Consider the following 15,257-nt stretch of genomic DNA (forward strand, 5'->3'; position numbering starts at 1 on the left):
GGACAGAGATCTATCAATTTCTAGATAGTAAATAAATCAACAGATCCTGCAGAGAAATGGGGTTGAAGGAGCAGAGCAACTAGGATCTAATTGAATGTTGGGATAGGTTTGAGGGGCTGAATGGTCCTCCTTCAATTGCACGTATCTCTCGGGTACTAGTTTAATGGTTCTGTGTAAGGTGGAGAGTTCAGAGCAGTTTCTGTAGCCGTTGTACATTTGTGTCACTTTGTGGGTTGTTCATGTTAATGTTATGTTGGAGTGAGAGGCTATAATGGTTGGTTCCAATGCATTGGACTGAGGGACTGTATCTGCGGTGAAGAGCGATATTGATCTCCAGGGCTGTGCTTTTGAGGTCAGATAAAGTGCCGTAGTTCATAACTGAGTGAAGAGGCATCACTGACACAAGGTGGCACAGTGGCACAGTGTTTAGCACTGCTGCCTCACAGCACCATGGATGCGGCTTCAATTTCGGCCTTGGGTGACTGTGGAGTTTGCACGTTCTCCCCGTGTCCGCGTGGGTTTCCTCCGATGTTCCAGGTTCCTTCCACAGTCCAAAGATGCACAGTTTACGTGGATTGGCCACATTAAATTGTCCCTTGGTGTCCAAACATGTGTAGGTTAGGTGGATTGGCCATGTTAAATTGTCCCTACTATCCAACGATGTGTAAGTTAGGTCGAGTGGCTATGCTAAATTGTCCCTTACTGTCTAAAGATGTGTAGGTTAGGTGGTTTGGTCATGCCAAATTGCCCCTTAGTGTCCAAAGATGTGTAGGTGAGGTGGATTGGCCGTACTAAATTGTCCCTAAGTATCCCAAGATGATAGGGTGATGAGCGGGGGAAATATGTGGGGCTCCAGGGATGGCCTTGGTGCGATGCTCTGTCAGAGAGTCAGTGCAGACTCGAGGGGCTGTATGGCTTCCTTCTGCACTGTAGCAATTCTGCTTACCTATAAGATGTCATCTAGAGATACCAACTGAAAACACTGGAAAATCTCAGCAGATCTTTCAGCATCTGTGGAGAGAGAATAGAGTCAATGTTTTGAGTCTCAGTGACCCTTGGTCAGAGCTGTGATCTAGAAAAGGAGCTCACGGTGTTCAACTGGACAGCAAATTCCCCGCGAGAAATAGTCTCTGATTTTATGTTGAAATTTGTGGATGAATACAATGACAGAAGCATGGAAACTAGAAGCAGGAGGAGGCCATTTGGCCCTTCAAGCCTGCTCTGTCATTCATTATGATCATGGCTGATCATTAAATTCAATACACTGATCCCACCTTTCCCCCATATCCCTGATCCCTTTAAGCCCAAGAGCTTCATCTAATTTCTTCTTGAAATCACACAGCATTTTGGCCTCAACTACTTTCTGTGGTAGTGAATTCCACACATTCACCACTCTCTAAGTAAAGAAGTCTCTCCTCACTTCAGTCCTAAAAGCGTAACCCCTTACTTTACTCAGTTAACGGTAGGGTGTTGGGGAGAGTTACAGCACAAAGTGATCTCGGGGTACAGGTTCATAGCTCCTTGAAAGTGGAGTCACAGGTGGACAGTTCTGATGTTTATTTTTGAGATTCTTGTGAAAATTTGCAAAGTATGGACAACGTCAATTGTGCAGGGCATTCGTGAGGCCTCATCTGGACTACTGTGTGCAGCTTTGGTCTTCTTATCTGAGGCAGGATGTCCTTGCTATAGAGGGAGTACAGCGAAGGTTTACCAGGCTGATTCCTGGAATGGCAGGTCTGTCATATGAGGAGAGACTAAGTCGGTTAGGATTATATTCACTGGAGTTTAGAAGAGTGAAAGGGGATGTATGGTGAAGAAGACATTCAGCATGCTTGGTTTCATTGGTCAGAACATTGAACACAGGAGTTGGGACATCTTGTTGAAATTGTACAAGACATTGAGGTTGTTTTCGTTAGAGAGAAGAAGGTTCAGAGGTGACTTAATAGAGGCATACAAGATGATCACAGGATTAGACAGGGTGGATAGTGAGAGCCTTTTTCCTCGGATGGTGAGAGCGAGCACGAGGGGACATAGCTTTAAATTGAGGGGTGATAGCTATCGGACAGGTATCAGAGGTAGGTTCGTCACTCAGAGAGTAGTAAGGGCGTGGGATGCCCTGCCTGCAGCAGTAGTGGACTCGCCAATATTAAGGGCATTTAAATGGTCATTGGATAAACATATGGATGATATTGGAATAGTGTAGATTAGATGGGTTTTAGATTGGTTTCACTGGTTGGCACAACATTGAGGGCCGAAGGGCCTGTACTGCGCTGTAATGTTCTATGTTCTATTGGTAAGGCCACACTTGGAATACTGTGTTCCTTTCTGGTCACCTTATTATAGAAGGAATATTATTAAACTAGAAAGAGTGCAGAAAACATTTACCAGAATACTACCGGGACTTGATGGATTGAGTTATAAGGAGAGGCTGGATAGACTGGGACTTTTCTGTCTGGAGCGTAGAAGGCTGAGGTGTGGTCTTATAGAGGTCTATTAAATGATGAGGGGCATAGATCAGCTCGATAGTCAATATCTTTTCCCAAAGGTAGGGGAGTCTAAAACTAAAGGGCATAGGTTTAAGGTGAGAGGGGAGAGATACAAAAGTGCCCACAGGGGCATTTGTTTCACACAGAGGGTGGTGAGTGTCTGGAACAAGCTGCCAGAGGTAGAAGTAGAGGCGGGTACAATTTTGTCTTTTAAAAAGCATTTAGACAGTTACATGGGTAAGATGGGTAAAGAGGGATATGGGTCAAATGCAGGTAATTGGGACTAGCTTTGGGGTTTAAAAATAAAGGGCAGCATGGACAAGTTGGGCCAACGGGCCTGTTTCCATGTTGTAACCTCTATGGCTCTATGACTTATGCTCAAACTATGACCCCTAGTTTTGGACTCCCCCCACCATCGGGAACATCCTTTCTCAATCTACCCTGTCTAACTCTGTTAGAATTTTAAGTTTCCATGACATCCCCTCTCACTCTTCTAAACTCCAGTGAATATAATACTAACTGACTTAGCCTCTCCTCATATGACAGACTTGCCATCCCAGGAATCAGCCTGGTAAACCTTCGCTGTACTCCCTCTATAGCAAGGACATCTTTCCTCAGATAAGGAGACCAAAACTGCACACAATACTCCAGATGTGGCCTCAGCAATGCCCTGCACAATTGACGTTGTCCATACTTTGCAACTTTTCGCAAGAATCTCAGAAATAAATATCAGAACTCGGACTGCACTCGATGTCATTAGTTCGTTATTGTTATCTGAATTCTACAATTGAGTCTCTGATGTAAATGTTTTTTTTATCACAACAGGGAATTAACTCTCTGTTAATTTGTTTCCTGACTTGCAAGAGAACTAAGTTTAAATCACGAGGCAAGCTCAATATTCCCGAGGCAATTCCATGATGTATAAATGAATGACACGAGCAATGTACCACTTCAGATTTGAACAGAGATTCCCTGCAGCAGGAAGGAACAGTTCACTTTACCCTGACCATGCATCGACCCCTTGACCATGTCCTGAAAATATATTACACCATTCTCGCTGTTGTTGGTGTTCCTGGTAAGTGGCTTGAACCTTTGAATGATGGAAATTCATGTATGGTTTGAACTTGTGACTGATAATCACTCAGTTGCCACTGACAATCGCTCCGTGATATAATCTTAAATTAAAGATTTAACAGAAAAGTGCTGGATAAACTGACAGCATCTGTGGAGAGAGGGAGAGAGAGAAACAGAGTTAATGTTTCAAGTCTAAATGATCCTTCTGAATTGATTTGATTTCATTTATTGTCACATGTATTGGGATACAGTAAAAAGTATTGTTTCTTGCCAGCTGTACAGGCAAAGCATACCATTCATAGAGTACATAGGGGTGAAGGAAAGGAGAGGGTACAGAATGTAATGTTACAGTCACAGCTAGGGTGTAGAGAAAGATCATCTTAATATGAGGTAGGTCCACTCAAAAGTCTGATGGCAGCAGGGAAGAATCTGTTCCTGAGTCGGTTAGTACATCATCTCAGACCTTAGTATCTTTTTCACGGTGGAAGAAGGTGGAAGAGAGACTGTCCGGGGTGCGTGGGGTCCTTAATTATGCTGACTGCTTTTCCAATGGAAGGGGCTACGTTCACAACCCCTTTGTAGTTTCTTGCAGTCTTGGGCAGAGCAGGAGCTCTACCAAGCTGGGATACATACAGAAAGAATACTTTCTATGGCGCATCTGTACAAATTGGTGAGAGTCCATAAGACCATAAGACCATAAGACATAGGAGCGGAAGTAAGGCCATTCGGCCCATCGAGTCCACTCCACCATTCAATCATGGTTGATTTCAACTCCATTTACCCGCTCTCTCCCCATAGCCCTTAATTCCTCGAGAAATCAAGAATTTATCAATTTCTGTCTTGAAGACGCTCAACGTCTCGGCCTCCACAGCCCTCTGTGGCAATGAATTCCACAGACCCACCACTCTCTGGCTGAAGAAATTTCTCCTCATCTCTGTTCTAAAGTGACTCCCTTTTATTCTAAGGCTGTGCCCCCGCGTCCTAGTCTCCCCTGTTAATGGAAACAACTTCCCTACGTCCATCCTATCTAAGCCGTTCATTATCTTGTAAGTTTCTATCAGATCTCCCCTCAACCTCCTAAACTCCAATGAATATAATCCCACGATCCTCAGACGTTCATCGTATGTCAGGCCTACCATTCCTGGGATCATCCGTGTGAATCTCCGCTGGACCCGCTCCAGTGCCAGTATGTCCTTCCTGAGGTGTGGGGCCCAAAATTGCTCACAGTACTCCAAATGGGGCCTAACCAGTGCTTTATAAAGCCTCAGAAGTACATCCCTGCTTTTGTATTCCAAGCCTCTTGAGATAAATGACAACATTACATTTGCTTTCTTAATTACGGACTCAACCTGCAAGTTTACCTTTAGAGAATCCTGGACTAGGACTCCCAAGTCCCTTTGCACTTTAGCATTATGAATTTTGTCACCGTTTAGAAAATAGTCCATGCCTCTATTCTTTTTTCCAAAGTGTACAACCTCGCACTTGCCCACGTTGAATTTCATCAGCCACTTCTTGGACCACTCTCCTAAACTGTCTAAATCTTTCTGCAGCCTCCCCACCTCCTCAATACTACCTGCCCCTCCACCTATCTTTGTATCATCGGCAAACTTGGCCAGAATGCTCCCAGTTCCGTCATCTAGATCGTTAATATATAAAGAGAACAGCTGTGGCCCCAACACTGAACCCTGCGGGACACCACTTGTCACCGGTTGCCATTCTGAGAAAGAACCTTTTATCCCAACTCTCTGCCTTCTGTCTGACAGCCAATCGTCAATCCATGTTAGTACCTTGCCTCGAATACCATGGGCCCTTATTTTACTCAGCAGTCTCCCGTGAGGCACCTTGTCAAAGGCCTTTTGGAAGTCAAGATAGATAACATCCATTGGCTCTCCTTGGTCTAACCTATTTGTTATCTCTTCAAAGAACTCTAACAGGTTTGTCAGGCACGACCTCCCCTTACTAAATCCATGCTGACTTGTCTTAATCCGACCCTGCACTTCCAAGAATTTAGAAATCTCATCCTTAACGATGGATTCTAGAATTTTGCCAACAACTGAGGTTAGGCTAATTGGCCTATAATTTTCCATCTTTTTTCTTGTTCCCTTCTTGAACAGTGGGGTTACAACAGCGATTTTCCAATCCTCTGGGACTTTCCCTGACTCCAGTGACTTTTGAAAGATCATAACTAACGCCTCCACTATTTCTTCAGCTATCTCCTTTAGAACTCTAGGATGTAGCCCATCTGGGCCCGGAGATTTATCAATTTTCAGACCTTTTAGTTTCTCTAGCACTTTCTCCTTTGTGATGGCAACCATATTCAACTCTGCCCCCTGACTTTCCTGAATTGTTGGGATATTACTCATGTCTTCTACTGTGAAGACTGACGCAAAGTACTTATTAAGTTCCTCAGCTATTTCCTTGTCTCCCATCACTAGATTACCAGCGTCATTTTGGAGCGGCCCAATGTCTACTTTTGCCTCCCGTTTGTTTTTAATGTATTTAAAGAAACTTTTACTATCATTCCTAATGTTACTGGCTAGCCTACCTTCATATTTGATCCTCTCCTTCCTTATTTCTCTCTTTGTTATCCTCTGTTTGTTTTTATAGCCTTCCCAATCTTCTGACTTCCCACTACTCTTTGCCACATTATAGGCTCTCTCTTTTGCCTTGATGCATTCCCTGACTTCCTTTGTCAGCCATGGCTGCCTAATCCCCCCTCTGATAACCTTTCTTTTGTTTGGGATGAACCTCTGCACTGTGTCCTCAATTACTCCCAGAAACTCCTGCCATTGCTGTTCTACTGTCTTTCCCATTAGGCTCTGCTTCCAGTCGATTTTTGTCAGTTCCTCCCTCATGCGCCTGTAATTACCTTTATTTAACTGTAGAACCTTCACATCTGATTCTGCCTTCCTTCTTTCAAATTGCAGACTGAATTCTACCATATTATGATCACTGCTTCCTAAGTGTTCCCTTACTTTAAGATCTTTTATCACGTCTGGCTCATTACATAACACTAAGTCCAGAATAGCCTGTTCCCTCGTGGGCTCCATCACAAGCTGTTCCAAAAAGCCATCCTGTAAACATTCAATGAATTCCCTTTCTTTGGGTCCACTGAGTCGTAGCGTACATGCCAAATTTCCTTATTTTTCTGAGAAAGTAGAGCTGTTGGTGGGGCTTTCTTAACTACAGCGTTGGCAGGGGGGACCAGGACAGGTTGTTGGTGATCTGAACACCTCGAAACAGAAACTTGCCAATTTCTGATAGGTTTTTAACACTGCGATGCCGTTGGTCAAATCTGACAGGCCTTTTCGAACAAGCGCTGATGACTGTTTCATTTAATATTGTATTACATGTTTCCAGTAGTTTATGTCCCAGTTCTAATTGGACTGTTTTTCTTACCACTGAAGGTATGTCCACTTATCCATAGTTGGTTGGTCTTTACCTATTTCAGATTTCAAATGCAGTTATGGTTTGTTATAATCCAGGTCAGAAAATTCAAGGTGTTTCCCAAAGTCCGCCTGGACCATAGGTTTTGCACTTTGATTTTGGCATTAGGATGAGCATAAGATCTTTCACTCCAGGTATGATTCAAGTGACCCCCAAGGAAGCATTTACGAAACATCGTTTCTTTAAGAACAGAGTTAATATGTGAGGCAGCAGCGCTAACCACTGTACCACTGTGCCGCCCCGAACTTGGGCTATTAATTTGAGGGGTTGCATTAAACTGAAAAGGTGGAAGATTTTTGTGCTGTTAAATTCATTCCAGATTTACAAGGATGTTACCAGCTTTGAATTATGAGGTGAGGCTGAAACATTTCCCCTGGAGCGTGGGAGGATGAGGTTTATAAAATCATAGGCGCCATTATATTATGCAGCACAATAGCACTGCTACCTCGCAGCGCCATGGATCCGGGTTCCATTCCCAGCTTGGGTCACTGCCTGTGCAGAGTTTGCACATTCTCTCCGTGTCTGCGTGGGTTTTCTCCAGGTGCTCCAGTTTCCTCCCACAGTCCGAACGACGTGCTGCTTGCTGTGTTGGCTATGCTAAATGTCCCTTGGTGTACCCGAACAGGCGCCGGAGTGTGGCGACTCGGAGTTTTTCACAGTAACTTCATTGCTGTGTTAATGTAAGCCTACTTGTGACACGAATAAATAAACTTTAAACTTTAAAAAAAAAGCTTTAAGGTGAATAGCCAAGGCCTTTTCCCCAGGGTAGTGGAGTTCAAAACTAGAGGGCGCAGGTTAAAGGTGAGAGGGGAAAGGGAACTGAGGGCACCTTTTTCCCACAGAGGGTAGTGCGTATATGCAATGAGCTGCCAGAGGGGGTGGTGGAGGTGGGTATAATTACAACATTTAACAGTCATTTGGACAGGTACATGGATGGAAAAGGTTTAGAGGGATATGGGCCAAACGCAGGCAAATGGGTCGAGTTCAGTTTCGGAAACGTGGTCTGCATGGAGGAGTTTGGCTGAAGACCTTGTCTCTATATCGGATATCTCTGTGACTCTACCAAAATCTTTCCCTAAATACTTTGCTCAGACATTGAAAATATTATGCCAGTAATTTCCAGTCTCTTTCCCTTTTCTTTTTCCCCCCACAGTTAACTTAGTGGCGATAGTGATCCTGTCCCGGGGAAAGTGCGGTCTCTCTCCCTGCACCACTCGGTACCTGGTGGCCATGGCAACAGCGGACCTTCTGGTTATTATCTTTGAAGTGATACTGAGGCAGATCAATAACTATTATTTTCCGGTCACTTTCCTGTACCTTACTCCGGTGTGCACCATTTATAACGTTCTGATTTGCATCGCCACGCACTGCTCTGTCTGGTTTACCGTTACTTTTTCCTTCGATCGTTTTGTGGCCATATGTTGCCAGAAGCTGAAAACAATTTATTGCACTGAGAAAACTGCACTCATAGTTTTAGCAACAACCGGCATTCTGCTCTGTGTGAAAAGCATCCCGTTCTACTTTGTATACGAACCCGGTCAGATAATCGATAACGTGCCATGGTCTTGTAATATGAAGCTGAGCTATTTCACTGAGCCTGGCTGGATGGTATTTAATTGGTTTGATACAGTTTTAACACCATTGTTCCCATTTACTTTCATTGTGTCACTCAATGCTTTGACAGTCAGACACATCTTGATGGCCAGTCGAGTCCGTAAGGGATTGAAGTGTCAGAATCGCAGTGACCCAGAGATGGAGAGCAGAAAGAAGTCTGTGATTTTACTCTTCACCATTTCCTGCAGCTTCATACTTCTGTGGCTGATGTACGTTGTACATTTCTTGTATTATAACATTTCAGGAAGAAGTCCCGATGATTACAATTTTTCTGAATATATATTTCAACAAGTTGCATGCATGCTGCTCAATTTAAGTTGCTGCACGAACACATTTATTTATGGGGTAACTCAGTCCAAGTTCAGAGAGCAGGTCAAGTGCGTGGTAATATACCCGGTCACATCTCTGATTCAACTGATTAATAAACAAAACAAATGACAACAACTCCGAGGTATGTCCCAGTTTTACCAGTCCAGGGATTGATTGTTTCTCCCCAGGCTCACAATGGAGACATGACCAAGAGCAATACAGAAACATAGCAACTGGAAGCAGGAGTCGGCCATTCGAACCTTCCGGTCTGCTCCGCCATTCCCTTTGATCATGGCTGATCATCAAATTCAACATCCTGATCCCACCTCACCACTCCCACCCCCCCAAATCACTTGGTCCCTTCAGCCCCAAAAGCTATATCTAATTTCTTCTTCAAATAACACCAATGTTTTGGCCTCAATTACTTTCTGTGGTCGTGAATTCCACACATTCATCACCCTCGAGGTGAAGAAATTTCTCCTCACCTCAGTCCCAAAAGATTTATCCCTTATCCTCAAACTATGACCCTTAGTTCCGGACTCCCCCCACCATCGGGAACATTCTTTCTGAATCCACCCTGTCTCTATGAGATTCCCTCTCACTCTTCTAAACACCAATGAATATAATCCTACCTGATTTAGTCTCTCCCATGACAGACCTGCCCTGCCAGAAATCAGCCTGGTAAACCTTCGCTGTGCTCCCTCTATGGCAAGGATATCCTTCCTCTGATATCAAGCTGTGATACACTCAGAAGGAATGCTTTCTATGGTGCATCTGTGGAAATTGGTGAGAGTTGTAGCAGAATGCCAAATTTCCTTAGCCTCCTGAGAAAGTAAAGGCGTTGGTGGGCTTTCTTAACTCTCGCATCAGCGTGGAAGGATCAGGACAGTTTGTTGGTGATCTGGACACCTCGAAACTTGAAGCTCTCGACCCTTTCTACTTCGTCCCCATTGATGTGGGCAGGAGCATGTTCTCCTTTACGCTTCTTGATGTGGATGACAATCTCCTTTGTTTTGTTGATATTGAGGGAGAGATTATTGTTACCACAAATTTTCCATTCGCAAAATACTGCGGATGCTTGAGTCTGAATCAAAAGCAGAAAATTCTGGAAAATCTCACATCTGTGAAGAGAGAATAGAACCAATGTTTCGAGTCTGGATGTCCCTTCGTCAGAGAAGTGTCTTCACAGATGCTGTCAGACCGGCTGAGATTTTCCAGCATTTTCTCTTTTTGTTAAACACAGGCACATTGACACCCAGGGACACGCACAGGGACACACGCACAGGCACATAGGGACACACACACAGGCACATAGGGACACACACACACAGGCACATAGGGACACACACACAGGCACATAAGGACACACACACAGGCACATAGGGACACACACACACACATGTATTTGCAAACATCCCACTGATTCTGGGACTGTGTCCCCAGGTTCGAGCCACGCCAGCCCGGTGAAAGATCAAATCTCCATACACCCTTTACTCCCTGTAAGGATTTTGCACATTTCAGTGAGATTACCTTTTATTCTTCGCAGCTCTGCAGAATGAAGGCTACGCTTCCTCGATTTCTTCTCAAATGACAATTGGACCATCACAGGAATTAGTCAGATAATTCCAAATGAAGTACTGTGAATGTTGGAAATCTGAAATAAAAACAGGAAGTGCTGGATAAACATACTCATACGGGCCTTGTATGAGGGAACACGACACTAGACCTCTCTCAGTTATTACAATCCGGGTCTTGTACGAGTAAGCACTGCAGTAGATCATCTGAGCTATTACAATCAAGGCCTTCTATCAACAAACAGTGCAGGATGCATCTTTGTTATCACAATCTAGACCTGGTATGAGTAAATATCGCACTCGCAGTGTTTCTTAAACACCTGCACATTGACACACAGGGACACACAGGGACACACAGGGACACACACAAGGACACACACAAGGACAAACACACACGAACACACACACACACGGACACACTCACAGGAACACATACACACACAGGGACACATACACAGAGACACACACAGACAGATACATAGGGACACAGACACACACACACACATACTTACAGACATCCAGCTGAAGGGCGGCACGGTGGCACATTGGTTCGCACTGCTGCCTCACAGTTCCAGGGAGCTGGGTTCAATTCCCGGCTTGGGTCACTGTCTTTGTGGAGTCTGTATGTTCTCCCCGTGTCTGCGTGGGTTTCCTCCAGGTGCAGTGTAGGCGTCGGCACATCACTCTCCATTAATTATTAAAATCTAGGCCTTGTACCAGTAAACACTGCATTCGACCTCCTTCATTTATTACAATCCAGGCTTTGAATATGGACACACTGCACTAGACCTCACAGAACAAAGAAAAGTACAGCGCAGGAACAGGCCCTTCGGCCCTCCAAGCCCGTGCCAAAATGATACTCGAACAAAACTAAAAATGCCTTTACTTGGTCCGTATCCCTCTATTCCTCTATGGGACTTGAACTTTCCGAATATTGATTGGAACCTTTATAGGTCGAATAGTTCGGATGTAGCGGTTTTTGCACAGTGTGTGCAGGAGGGTTTCCTGACACAATATGTCGATAAGCCAACAAGAGGTGGGGCCACATTGGATTTGGTAATGGGAAATGAACCGGGGCAAGTGTTGGATTTGGTTGTGGGAGAGCAATTTGGAGATAGTGACCACAATTCGGTGTCTTTCATTATTGCAATGGAGAGGGATAGGGCCATACGGCTGGGCATAGTTTACAATTGGGGGAGAGGTAATTATGATGTGATTAGGCAGGAATTAGGAAGCATAGGATGGGAACAGAAATTGTCAGGGAAAGGCACTAATGATAAGTGGAACTTTTTCAAGGAACAAATGCTGCGTGTCCTTGATAGGTATGTCCCTGTCAGTCAGGGAGGAAATGGCCGAGTGAGGGAACCATGGTTCACAAAAGAGGTTGAATGTCTTGTCAAGATGAAGAAGAAAGCGTATGTAAGGTTGAGAAAACAAGATTCAGTTGGCTCGATTGAGGGTTACAAGTTAGCAAGAAATTAGCTGAAAAAGGGGCTTAGGAGAGCGAGGAGGGGGCATGAGAAGTCCTTGGCGGGTCAGATCAATGAAAACCCCAAGGCTTTTTACTCTTATGTGAGGAATAAAAGAATGACCAGGGTGAGGTTGGGGCCGGTCAAGGACGGCAGTGGGAATTTGTGCATGGAGTCAGAAGAGATAGGAGAGGTGATGAATGAATACTTTTCTTCAGTGTTCACCAAGGAGAGGGGCCATGTTTTTGAGGAAGAGAGGGTGTCACAGGCTGATAGGCTGGAGGAATTAGATGTTTGGAGGGAAGATGTACTAGCAATTGTGAATAAACTGAAGGTTGATAAGTCCCCTGGGCCTGATGAAATATACACTGGGATTCTTTGGGAGGCAAAGGATGAGATAGCAGAGCCTTTGGCATTGATCTTTGGGTCCTCACTGTCCACAGGGGTGGTGCCAGAGGACTGGAGAGTGGCGAATGTTGTTCCTCTGTTTAAGAAAGGGAATAGAAATGACCCTGGTAATTAGGGATAGGATTTACGACCATTTAGAAATATGCAGCTTAATCCAGGATAGTCAGCACGGATTCGTGAAGGGCAAATTTGATAGAATTTTTTGAGGAGGTAACTAAGTGTGTTGATGAAGGTAGTGCAGTTGATGTCATATACATGGATTTTAGTAAGGCGTTTGATAAATTCCCCCATGGTCGGCTTATGATGAAAGTAAGGATGTGTAGGATAGAGGGAAGTTTGGCCGATTGGATAGGTAACTGGCTATCTAACAGAAGACAGAGGGTGGTGGTGGATGGAAAATTTTCAGACTGGAAACCGGTTACCAGCGGAGTGCCACAGGGATCAGTGCTTGGTCCTCTGCTATTTGTAATTTTCATAAATGACTTGGAGGAGGGGGCTGAAGGGTCGATCAGTAAATTTGCTGATGACATCAAAATTGGAGGAGTAGTGGATGAGGTGGAGGGCTGTTGTAGGCTGCAAAGAGATATAGACAGGATGCAGAGCTGGGCTGAAAAATGACAAATGGAGTTTAACCCTGATAAATGCGAGGTGATTCATTTTGGTAGGACAAATTTGAATGTGGATTACAGGGTCAAAGGTAGGGTTCTGAAGACTGTGGAGGAACAGAGAGATCTTGGGGTTCATATCCATAGATCTCTGAAGGTTGCCACTCAAGTGGATAGAGCTGTGAAAAGGGCGTATAGTGTGTTGGCGTTCATTAACAGGGGGTTTGAGTTTAAGAGCCGTGGGGTCATGCTGCAACTATATAGGACCTTGGTGAAACCACATTTGGAATATTGCGTGCAGTTCTGGTCACCTCACTATAAGAAGGATGTGGAGACACTGGAAAGAGTGCAAAGGAGATTTACCAGGATACTGCTTGGTTTGGACGGTAGGTCTTATGAGGAAAGGTTGAGGGAACTTGGGCTTTTCTCTTTGGAGCGGAGAAGGTTGAGAGGAGACTTGATAGAGGTTTATAAGATGATGAGGGGGATAGACAGAGTGAACGTTCAAAGACTATTTCCTCGGGTGAATGGAGCGGCAACTAGGGGGCATAACTATAGGGTTCATGGTGGGAGATATAGGAAGGATGTCCGAGGTAGGTTTTTTACTCAGAGAGTGGTTGGGGTGTGGAATGGACTGCCTGCAGGGATAGTGGAGTCAGAAACTTTAGGAACATTTAAGAAGCTATTGGATAGGCACATGGAGCACTTCAGGATGATAGGGAGGAAATAGCTTGATCTGGGTTTCAGACAAAGCTCGGCACAACATCGTGGGCCGAAGGGCCTGTTCGGTGCTGTACTGTTTCTATGTTCTATGTTCTATTCCCTCCCTATTCATGAACCCATCCAGCTGCCTCCTAAATGTCGCTCATGTGCCTGCTTCCACCACCTCCTCCAGCAGCGTGTTCCTGGCATCCACCACTCCCTCCATGAAAAACTTTCCCCGCGCATCTCACTTCAACTTTCCCCCTTCACATCAAACCTGTGCCCCCTTGTAATTGACACTTGGGAAAATTGGGAAAAAGCCTCTGACTATCCACCCTGTCTATGCCTCTCATCATTGTGCAGAACTCTATCAGGTCTCCCCTCAGCCTCCGTCTTACCACTGAAACAATCCAACTTTATTCAACCTCTCCTCATTGCTGACAGCCTCGAGAACCAAGCAACATCCTGGTGAACCTTCTTTGCACCCTCACCAAAGCTTCCACGTCCTTCCAGTAGTGTGGTGACCAGAACTGCACGCAATACTCCAAATGTGGCTGAACCACGGTTTTATTTAGCTGCAACATGATTTGCCAACTCTTGAGCTCAATGCCCTGGCCGATGAAGGCAAGCATGCCTTCGTAATCAGCTTGGCCACCTACGTTGCCACTTTTAGGGAACTGTGGACCTGCACGCCCAGATCCCTCTGTAAGTTAATGTTCCTCAGGGTTCTGTAATTTACACCTAATTCATACCTAAATCTCATCCTCCAAAATGCATCACCTCACATTTGTCTGGGTTTAACTCCATCTGCCATTTCTCTGCTCAAGTCTCCAATCTATCTCTGTCCTGCTGTATCCTCTGACAATCTCTGGCACTTTCAGCAACTCCACCAATCTCCGTGTCATCCACAAACTTCCTACGACAAACAACTGAGGCCCCAGCTCTGATCCCTGCGAACCTCCTTTCGTTATTACAATCCAGGGCTTGTATCAAGAAACACTGCATTAGATCTCTCTCAGTTATTACAACCTAGGCCTTGTGTAAAGTACCAGAAGGTCGTAGACAGAGGGTAGCAGTGGAAGGGTGTGTTTTTGAATGGAGGGCTGTGACAAGTGGCATTCCTCAGGGATCAGTGCTGGGACATTTGCTGTTTATAATATATATAAATGACTTTGGGGAAAATGTAACGGCTTTGATTGGTAAGTTTGCGGATGACACAAAGGTTGGTGGATTTGCAGATAGCGATGAGGACCATCAGAGGATACAGCAGATATAGATCGGTTAGAGACTTAGGTGGAGAGATGACAGATGGAGTTTAATCCAGACAAATGTGAGGTAATGCATTTGGAAGGTCTATTACAGATAGGAAATATCCAGTAAATGGCAGAACCCTAAAGAGTATTGATAGGTAGAGGGATCTGGGTGTACAGGTACACAGGTCACTGAAAGTGGCAATGCAGGTGGAGAAGGTAGTCAAGAAGACATACGACATGCTTGCCTTCATCGGCCGGGGCTTGGAGTTTAAAAATTGGCATGTCATGTTGCAACTTTATAGGATGTTAGTTAGGC

Source organism: Mustelus asterias, chromosome 16 (genome assembly GCF_964213995.1).
Source record: "Mustelus asterias chromosome 16, sMusAst1.hap1.1, whole genome shotgun sequence".
NCBI classification, from domain to species: domain Eukaryota; kingdom Metazoa; phylum Chordata; class Chondrichthyes; order Carcharhiniformes; family Triakidae; genus Mustelus; species Mustelus asterias.